Source organism: Balaenoptera ricei, chromosome 6 (assembly GCF_028023285.1).
Source record: "Balaenoptera ricei isolate mBalRic1 chromosome 6, mBalRic1.hap2, whole genome shotgun sequence".
NCBI classification, from domain to species: domain Eukaryota; kingdom Metazoa; phylum Chordata; class Mammalia; order Artiodactyla; family Balaenopteridae; genus Balaenoptera; species Balaenoptera ricei.
Window position 1 is genome coordinate 34,432,035 of NC_082644.1, and position 11,373 is coordinate 34,443,407.

An 11,373-nucleotide genomic window follows, 5' to 3' on the forward strand; every position below is an offset into this window, starting at 1 on the left:
GCTTGATACACAATAAACTGAGAAACTACTTGGAATATTAGCCATAAAAAAGAACAAAATAATGCCATTTGCAGCAACGTGGATGGACCTAGAGATTGTCATACTGAGTGAAGTAAGAGAAAGACAAATATATGATATTGCTTATATGTGGAATCTTAAAAAATGGTACAAATGAACTTATTTACAAAACAGAGTCACAGATGTAGAAAACAAACTTATGGTTACCAGTGGGGAAAGAGTGGGGGAGGGATCAACTGGAAGATTGGGATTGACATACATGCACTACTATATGTAAAATAGATAACTAATAAGGACATAGTGTATAGCACACAGAACTCTATACTCTGTAATGAACTATATGGAAAAAGAATCTAGAAAAGAGTGCTTATATGTATATGTATAACTGATTCACTTTGCTCTACACAAGAAACTAACATGACATTGTAAATCAACTCTACTCCAATAAAAATTTTACAAAATAAAAGAAAAAGAAAATCTTCAAACACTTGGAAATTAAACAACACACTTTTAAATGTTTCATGGGACAGAGGAAGTTACAAAGGGAATGAGAAAATAATTTGAAGTGAACAAAAAGGAAAAAACTTGTCAAAATTGGTGCACTGGAGCTAAAGCAGTGCTGAGCAAGAAATTCATACCACCAAAAACTTACATTAGTAAAAGAAAGATCTCAAATCAATAGTCTAATCTCTCATCTCAAGAAACAAAAAGAGCAGGGTAAAAAAACCCAAAGCAATCAGAAGCAAAGAAATAATGTAAGAGCAAGATTCAATCATGTTGAGAAGAGAAAATCTAAGAAACCTGAACTTAATCCTTTGAAGAGAGAAATAAAATTGATAAAACTCTACTATGACTGAAGAAAAATGATACAAATTAATTCAGGAATGAAAAAGATGATATCACTACACAAATACTAAAAGGATAATCAAGGAACACTACAAAAACTCTGTGTGTGTCACTTTGACACTTTATGTGAAACCAACCAATACTGACGTCAATATCACAAAGCCACAAATTATGAAAACTCAAAATAAAACAGAAAATCTAAATTTTTCTATAACTATTAAATACATAGAATTCATAGCAAAAAGCATTCCCGAAAAGAAATGTTCAGGCTCAGTTGATTGCAATGAAGAATTCTTCTACATTTAAAGAATTAACACCAGTTCTACCCAACTTCCTCCAGAATAGGAGGGAATACTTTACAACTCATTTTATGAGGCCTGTACACAAAAACATGACAAAGACAATAAGAAAAAAAAACTAAATATATCTCTCATGAATTTCCATTAAAAAATCATCAAAAGCCTATTAGCAAATCAAATCCAGCAATATATAAAAACTAACATCGCAACAAAGTGGAATTTATTCCAGGAATGCCAGGCTCATTCAACATTTGAAAATAAATTAATGTAATCCAACATATTAAACTAAGAAGAAAAATGACATGATCATATTAATGCAAAAAAGCATTTGACAAAATCATTTCCGTTTTATGATTTTTTCTTTAAAGTCAGCTAACTAGGAATAGAGAATGTCACCAACCTGATAATTAATTGAAAACACAGCTAAAATTGTACTTAATAATGGAAGACTGAATATCTTCCTCAAAATTCAGACCAAGGCAAAGATGCCCACCTTCATCACTGTTATTCAACATAGTACTGGAAGTCTAGCCAGCACAATAAGGCAAAAAAAAAAAAGAAAGAAAGAAAGAAAGAAAAGGAGGCATATAGATTATAAAAGAAAAACATAAATTTATACCTACTTACATATGACATAATTGTCTATGTATGTACAAAAATCCCAAAGAATCCAGAAAAAAATAAAAACTTCCTAGAATTAATAAATTAATTCAAGTTTGCAGGTTACAAGATCAACACAAAAAATAAATTATATATCTATCTACCATACACACACACACACACACACACACACACACGCATCTAAACCTAAAACCCTATGCAAAATTTAATTCAAAATGGATCAGAGATTTCAATATAAAATGTAAAACTATAAAATTTTAGAAGAAAAAGGGAAAATATTCTTCCAGAACTTAGTCTTGACAGGATACTCATAATAAATAGAAGATAAATATAGAATAGAAAACTGATAAATTGAACATCAAAATAAAACACTTACTCTGAGAAACACAATAGCAAGAAGATGGAAATAGGAACTTCAGTGGTGGTTCAGTGGGTAAGACTCTGTGCTCCCAATGCAGGGGGCCCAGGTTCAATCTCTGGTCAGGAAACTAATTCCCACACGCATGCCACAACTAAGAAGTCCGCATGCCGCAACTAAGGACTCCACATGCCACAGCTAAGGAGTTGACATGCCGCAAAAAAGATCCCACGTGCTGCACTAAGACCTGGCACAGCCAAAATAAATAAATATAAATAAATAAATAAAAGAGATAAAAATAAATACAAGCTACAGACAGAAAACAATTTGCAAACTATATATCTGACAGAGGACTTGTATCCCAACTATACAAAGAATTTTTTAAACAGTAACAAAACAACTCAATTTAAAAATGGACAGGAGGACTCTGGGAGGGCTCACACCAGGGAGTACTTCCCAGAACTGCTGCCAGTGTCCTTGTACTCACAGTGAGCCACAGCCACCCCCCACCTCTGCAGGAGACCCTCCAACACTAGCAGCTTCCATGGATCCCTGATTGCTGCTTGAGGAGAATTGCCCTGTGGATTTGACTGACCAACGACTGTGATATAAGCAGTTTCAGGTGACTGGCCCAGCAGGAATGAGAAGAATTTATCTTCAGTATAAACTTCATTATTCTACAGTGTCTCTTCATTTGCCTGGGCGGTGAGAATATTGAGACTCAAGGAGATTAAGCAATGGAGTACTTTCACTGCTCAAATGTAATGATGCCATGAATTTGATGGAGTGTTGACCACCCCTCATACACTGCTTTCTTATCCCAAGTGCTAATTCCATCTTATCAGATGCTGTGTCCTTTCCTGGCTGAGGACACCAGGATCTACAGTGCCGTTTGGTGAAAGGCTCTTGGTGCTCCAGCCAGGTGTCAGGGCTGTGTTTCTGAGGTGGGAGAGCCAACTTCAGGACACTGGTCCACAAGAGACCACCCAGCTCCACATAATATCAAACACTGAAAATATCCCAGAGAACTCAATCTCGACACCAAGACCCAGCTTCACTCAATGACCAGCAAGTTACAGTGCTGGACACCCTATGCCAAACAACTAGCAAGAGAGGAACACAGCCCCATCCATTGGCACAGAGTCTGCCTAAAATCATAATAAGGCCACAGACACCCCAAAACACACCACCAGACGTGGACCTGCTCACCAGAAAGACAAGATCCAGCCTCATCCACCAGAACACAGGCACTATTCCCCTCCACCAGGAACCCTACACAACCCACTGAACCAACCTTAGCCACTGGGGACAGACACCAAAAACAATGGGAACTACGAACCTCCAGCCTGCGATAAGGAGACCCCAAACACAGTAAGTTAAGCAAAATGAGAAGACAGAAAAACACAGAGCAGATGAAGGAGCAAGGTAAAAACCACCAGACCTAACAAATGAAGATGAAATAGGCAGTCTAGCTGAAAAAGAATTCAGAATAATGATAGTAAAGATGATCCAAAATCGTGGAAATAGGATAGAGAAAATAAAAGAAAATTTTAACAAGGACCTAGAAGAACTAAAGAGAAAACAAACAATGATGAACAACACAATAAATGAAATTAAAAATTCTCTAGAATGGATCAATAGCAGAATAACTGAGGCAGAGGAACGAATAAGTGAACGGAAGATAAAATAGTGGAAATAACTACTGCAGAGCAGAATAAAGAAAAAAGAATGAAAAGAACTGAGGACAGTCTCAGAGACCTCTGGGACAACATTAAACACACCAACATTCGAATTATAGGGGTCCCAGAAGAAGAAGAGAAAAAGAAAGGAACTGAGAAAATATTTGAAGAGGTTATAGTTGAAAACTTCCCTAATATGGGCATGGAAATAGTTAATCAAGTCCAGGAAGCACAGAGAGTCCCATACCAGATAAATCCAAGGAGAAACACGCCAAGACACATTAATCAAACTATCAAAAATTAAACACAAAGAAAAAATATTAAAAGAGCAAGGAAAAACAACAAATAACACACAAGGGAATCCCCAGAAGGTTAACAGATGATCCTTCAGCAGAAACTCTGCAAGCCAGAAGGGAGTGGCAGGACATATTTAAAGTGATGAAGGAGAAAAACCTACAACCAAGATTACTCTACCCAGCAAGGATCTCTTTCAGATTTGAGGGAGAAATTAAAATCTTTACAGACAATCAAAAGCTAAGAGAATTCAGCACCCCCAAACCAGCTTTACAACAAATGCTAAAGGAACTTCTCTAGTCAGGAAACACAAGAGAGGGAAAAGACACAATAACAAACCCAAAACAATTAAGGAAATGGGAATAGGAACATACATGTCGATAATTACCTTAAATGTAAATGGATTAAATGCTCCAACCAAAAGACACAGACTGGCTGAATGGATACAAAAACAAGACCCATATATATGCTATCTACAAGAGACCCACTTAAGACCTAGGGACACATACACACTGAAAGTGAGGGGATGGAAAAAGATATTCCATGCAAATGGAAATCAAAAGAAAGCTGGAGTAGCAATTCTCACATCAGACAAAATAGACTTTAAAATAAGAACTATTACAAGAGACAAAGAAGGACACTATATAATGATCAAGGGACTGATCCAAGAAGAAGATATAACAATTGTAAACATTTATGCACCCAACATAGGAGCACCTCAATACATAAGGCAAACACTAACAGCCATTAAAGGGGAAATCGACAGTAACACAATCATAGTAGGGGACTTTAACACCCCACTTTCACCAATGGACACATCATCCAAAATGAAAATAAATAGGGAAAAACAAGCTTTAAATGATACTTTAAACAAGATGGACTTAATTGATATTTATAGGACATTCCATCCAAAAACAACAGAATACACATTCTTCTCAAGTGCTCATGGAACATTCTCCAGAATGGATCATATCTTGGGTCACAAATCAAGCCTTCATAAATTTAAGAAAATTGAAATCGTATCAAGTATCTTTTCTGACCACAATGCTATGAGACTAGATATCAATTACAGGAAAAGATCTGTAAAAATTACAGAGACATGGAGGCTAAACAATACACTACTTAATAACGAAGTGATCACTGAAGAAATCAAAGAGGAAATCAAAAAATACCTAGAAACAAATGACAATGGAGACACGACGACCCAAAACCTATGGGATGCAACAAAAGCAGTTCTAAAAGGGAAGTTTATAGCAATACAAGCCTACATCAAGAAACAGGAAACATCTCGAATAAACAACCTAACCTTGCACCTGAAACAATTAGAGAAAGAAGACCAAAAAAACTCCAAAGCTAGCAGAAGGAAAGAAATCATAAAAATCAGATCAGAAATAAATGAAAAAGAAATGAAGGAAACAATAGCAAAGGTCAACAGAACTAAAAGCTGGTTCTTTGAGAAGATAAACAAAATTGATAAACCATTAGCCAGACTCATCAAGAAAAAAAGGGAGAAGACTCAAATCAATAGAATTAGAAATGAAAAACTAGAAGTAACAACTGACACTGCACAAATAGAAAGGATCATGAGAGATTACTACAAGCAACTCTATGCCAATAAAACGGACAACCTGGAAAAATGGACAGATTCTTAGAAATGCACAACCTGCCGAGACTGAACCAGGAAGAAATAGAAAATATGAGCAGACCAATCACAAGCACTGAAATTGAAACTGTGATTAAAAATCTTCCAACAAACAAAAGCCCAGGACCAGATGGCTTCACAGGCGAATTCTATCAAACATTTAGAGAAGAGCTAACACCTATCCTTCTCAAACTCTTCCACAATATTGCAGAGGGAGGAAGACTCCCCAACTCATTCTACGAGGCCACCATCACCCTGATACCAAAACCAGACAAAAATGTCCCAAAGAAAGAAAACTACAAGCCAATATCACTGATGAACATAGATGCAAAAATCCTCAACAAAATACTAGCAAACAGAATCCAACAGCACATTAAAAGGATCATACACCATGATCAAGTGGGGTTTATTCCAGGAATGCAAGGATTCTTCAATATATGCAAATCAATCAACGTGATACATCATATTAACAAATTGAAGGAGAAAAACCATATGATCATCTCAATAGATGCATAGAAAGCTTTCGACAAAATTCAACACCCATTTATGATAAAAGCCCTGCAGAAAGTAGGCATAGAGGGAACTTTCCTCAACATAATTAAGGCCGTATATGAAAAACCCACAGCCAACATTGCCCTCAATGGTGAAAAACTGGAACCATTTCCACTAAGATCAGGAACAAGACAAGGTTGCCCACTCTCACCACTGTTATTCAACATAGTGTTGGAAGTGTTAGCCACAGCAATCAGAGAAGAAAAAGAAATAAAAGGAATCCAAATCGGAAAAGAAGAAGTAAAGCTGTCACTGTTTGCAGATGACATGATACTATACATAGAGAATCCTAAAGATGCTAACAGAAAATTACTAGAGCTAATCAATGAATTTGGTAAAGTAGCAGGATACAAAATTAATGCACAGAAATCTCTTACATTCCTATACACTAATGATGAAAAATCTGAAAGTGAAATTAAGAAAACACTCCCATTTACCATTGCAACAAAAAGAATAAAATATCTAGGAATAAACCTACCTAAGGCGACAGAAGACCTGTATGCAGAAAATTGTAAGACACTGATGAAAGAAATTAAAGATGATACAAATAGATGGAGAGATATACCATGTTCTTGGATTAGAATTCCTTGGTTTTCCAAAAATGTTCAAAAATGCCAAACACAGAGTCACTTAGTTCCTTTCTTCTTTTAAGTGGTTGATGAGGATATTCAATGCAGATGTTTTGCATATCTCTATATACTTTTCACACCATGGACTATCAGGGCTCTCTACTACTCGAAATGGAGTCATTAGCATCTCTAAATCTAATCAGACTAGAGAGCCAATTCCAGAAACCCCAGAACCAATTCAGAAAACTCATCCTTAACATTTTGTTCTTCTAGTACTGCTCCCCATACCAAAATCTTTACTAGTCAGGGTTCTCCAGAGAAACAGAATATATATAGTTATATGTAAATAGTGTACTATAGGAATAGTTCACATGATTACGGAGTTCAAGAAGTCCCACAATCCATCATCTATAAGCTGGAGAACCAGTAAAGCCAGTGGTGTAATTCAGTCTAAATTCAAAGGCCTGAAAACCAGTTGAGCTGATGGTATTAAGTCCCAGCCCTAGTCCGGAGGCTTGAGAACCATGGTCTAAGTCCCATTCTGAGTCTGAAGGCCTGAGAACCAAGAGCACCAATATTTGTGGACAGAAGGTGAATGTTTCATGACAGTGTACTTGGCAATGATTTCTTAGATATGACACCAAAAGCAGGGCAACAAAAGCAAAAAACTAAACAAATGGGACTACATCAAGTTTAAAAGCTTTTGTACATCAAAGGACACAGTCAACAGGTGAAATGATGTACAAATGACCAACAAGCATATGAGAAAAGGCTCAACATCACTAGCCATGAAACTGAAAATCCAAATCACAGTGAGATATCACCTTACACCCATTAGGATGTCTAGTATCAATAAAACTGAAAATAACATGAGTCTTAGCTTGGGCCCTCATAACAATATACCATAGACTGGGTGGCTTGTGTCAGCCAGTCTCATGGTCTAAAGGCTAGAAAGTCTAAGATCAAGGTCCCCACAAAGCAGGTTTCATTCTGAGACTTCTCCTCTTGGCTTGTAGGCAGCTGCATCTCCCTGTGCTCACATGGACTTTCCTTGATGCATGTGCATATAGGGTAAGGGAAAGAGCAAGCTCTCTGGCATCTCTTAAAAGGGCACTAAACCCATCATGAAGTCTCCACATTTATGACCTCATATAAACCTGATTATCTTCAGAGGCCACATTTCCCAAATACTATCATATTGGGGGTTAGGGCTACAACGTAGTAATTTGGGAGGGAACAAAATTCAGTTCATAGAACAAGTGTTGGCAGAGATGTGGAGAAATTGGAACCCTTGTGCACTGTTTATGGGATTGTAAGCTGGTCTAACCACTGTAGAAAACAGTATACAGATTCTTCAAAAAATTAAAAATAGAACTACCACATGATCCAGCAATGCCACTTCTGGGTATATATCCAAGAGCATTTAAAGCAGGGTTTTGAAGAGATATTTGCACACCCATGTTGATAACAGCACTATTCACAGTAGTCAGGAGGTGGAAAGCAAGCCAAATGTCCATTGATGGATGAGTAGATAAACAAAAGATAGCATCTACACACAGTAGAATATTATCCAGCTTTAAAAAGAAGGAAGGAAGTCTATCACATGCTACATGTGTGAAACTTGAGGACATTATGCTAAGGAAAATAAGCCAGTCACAAAAGGAGAAATACTGTATGTTGGTAAAGGCAGTCTCATGTACGCAGCCTTTTGACTCCCACTTTGTCACATAAGAATGGGCCTTGGGTCTGGAACACTTCCATACCAAGAGATAAAGAGCCCACATAGCCTGTGTGAGCTTATCATGCCATGGGAATATCTCTCCTTGTTACAGCCACAGTTAGTACTCTCATCTCTGCTTTAAATGTGTGCATCACATGGCACCTGGCCAACCCCACCGTCATATCCCTCCTCACAGGGAGGGGACAGGGTTCCTTCCACTGCAACATTAGAGGGATGCACATAGGCAAATTGGCCTGAGTCAGCCACCAGGAGAGACTCCCTGGCCATGGAGGACTGACACATACTACTGGGGCTGATCTTGTTCTGTCTCTTCTCTATGTAAGTAAAGCGTTGTTCCATCCAGTGCCTAATTAACTGTGTTGTGTTTTCCTTGGCAACTCCAATACCAAGATGCAATGTGCAGAAGTGTTTAGAGTCCTTCCCCTGGTGTTGGTAACCAGTGCATGGTACTCTGCTGGACACTGGGTATGAGATATGTAAAGTAGTCAAATTCATAGAAACAAAAAAGTAGAATGGTGGTTGCCAGAGGTGGGGGAGGAGAAATGGGGAGTTGTTTATGCTCTCAACGTCTTCACATCCCCATCAAGTATAAGTGAGAAGGGCCAAGAAACTGAGTCACGCCCACACTCATGACTGATTAATTAATATAAAATATCTATCATGATTTGTGTTCTTGTGCTATTTCTTAAAGGTAGAGCTAACAAATATTTTTATACATGACTGGCACCTACTATAACTACACTATTAGTATGGAATATATTCTAATTAAGTAATTGAATGCTCTGTGTAATTTTGCTGGATTCCTGTTAAATTGGCCTGAAAGAATCTTTATTTATTAAAGTATCAGGTGGTTTTAGAAAAGAAGTGTTAAATGATTTCTATCTAGAGCACGATCAAGTTGAAATATTGCCATTTGTATAGTTAAATTCACTTACAAAGAGAAACCACTGTTCGTTGTTAATATTTCCAGAACATGTGACTGTTTTAATTTACATTTGTACCTTATCCCTTGAGGACAAAAATAAAAGTGACAGTTAAAGTAACAACATTGAAATGTAAAATCAGAATAAAATCATGCCCTTTCACAATATTCTATCTAGACAAAGTTGTAGACTGTGGTTCTTTAAGAATAGCTCAGATGGGAACTTCCTCCTCATAACTACACCCTCCACCACCCTCCTCAACCCCCCAAAACACGAACACAGACATTCTTCTCAGGCTCCACCAAAATAAATTTAATTGTGAGCTTATCAATTATGAGGTAGAGGTTTAATTTATCTTACCACTACAGAAACAGCAAAGATTTTCCATTAAATACTAGATTTAGAAACTTTATACAAAATCCCAGATTTATAATTCATTCTGTAATACTGGCACAATGAAGATCGTTCTGAAAAATTCATCAAAAAAATGTTCCAAAGAAACAAATTTTTCTTCTAAATTATTCTCCCAAATCAGTAAGTTAATAAAATATCAAAGAAGCTATGGTTTAACATAACCACATTTATTTTTTAAATTTTAAAAGGAATTTTATGATCTTTCAGCTGTATAAATTATGATGCTTCACAAAGATGAATTTTAGGCTTTAAGGAAGGTAACTGTATTTTTCCTGATTCCTCCATTACTTTGAAAATATAAATACCAGGTTCCAATGTTTAAACAAATGGGAGTCATTGTTTCTGATATGGATTTAAACAGATTATAATATATGCATATTTTAAAAAATATTTTAATGACCTATTTAACTTTATTTTCTAACTACTTGGGAATTGATAGCAATGTCATCACCTATGCCAAAGAGTGACTCTCATAATATTCTCTTTTTGTTTTCTGCATTTTTATCCCCTCAAGACCTGCTTACACAAGAAACAAACTGTCTTCTGTTGTATTGCAATCCAAATTGATCTCTCCTTGCCATAGAGAAAATTTGAAAAAGTTTTCTTTAAAGTCTTAATTAACTTAACTCAGTTGATTTGATTTTGCAATAACTGTGTTAATGTCATATAAATTAAGAAACTTATCTACCATCTCTGAGCAATTCCAGGATAAGAAATCAGAAGCTGTAGCTTTTCAATCACAGACTGAAAAATCCCTATCATTTAACCTATAAGTTTCTTTGTGTTTGGTTCAAAGCAGTAGTAGCTCTTATAGCTATTTTGATGGTCATCTGATACTCCACTTGCTACCTTTTTCCAGTGAAGTCCCTATTTTTGCCTAAGTTTTCCTCTTATAGTGGACGTTTAAGAGCTTTAAAAAGAAGAATGGAAAAGCCAGAAAGAAGACAAGACCTATGAAGAAACAAGTCAACAAAACTTCTTCCTCAAGCAATTTGGACAGTTCTCCTGAAGAGGGTGAGCTGAGCAGTGCATACCTGGTGGTAAGCTCCCACCCTTGTATCTTTGAAGATGGAAGGAAATGGGGAAGATGAAAAAAATGAAGTTTTCATTAGAGCACTCGTTAACCTAATGAGATCAGTAAAAATGTCAGTGATTGCCAAAGGTTAGAGAGGCAGGAGGGAGGGATAAATAGGGGGAGCACACAGAATTTTAGGGCAGTGAAGTCATTCTGTATGATACTATAATAGAAGATACATGTCATTATACATTTGTCAAAACCCATAGAATGTACAACGCCAAGAGTGAATGGTAATGTAAATTATGGACTTTGGGTGATAGTGATGCGTTCATGTAGGTTCATCATTTTAACAAATATACACTCTGGTGCAGGATGTCGATAGTGGGGAAGGCTGTGCAT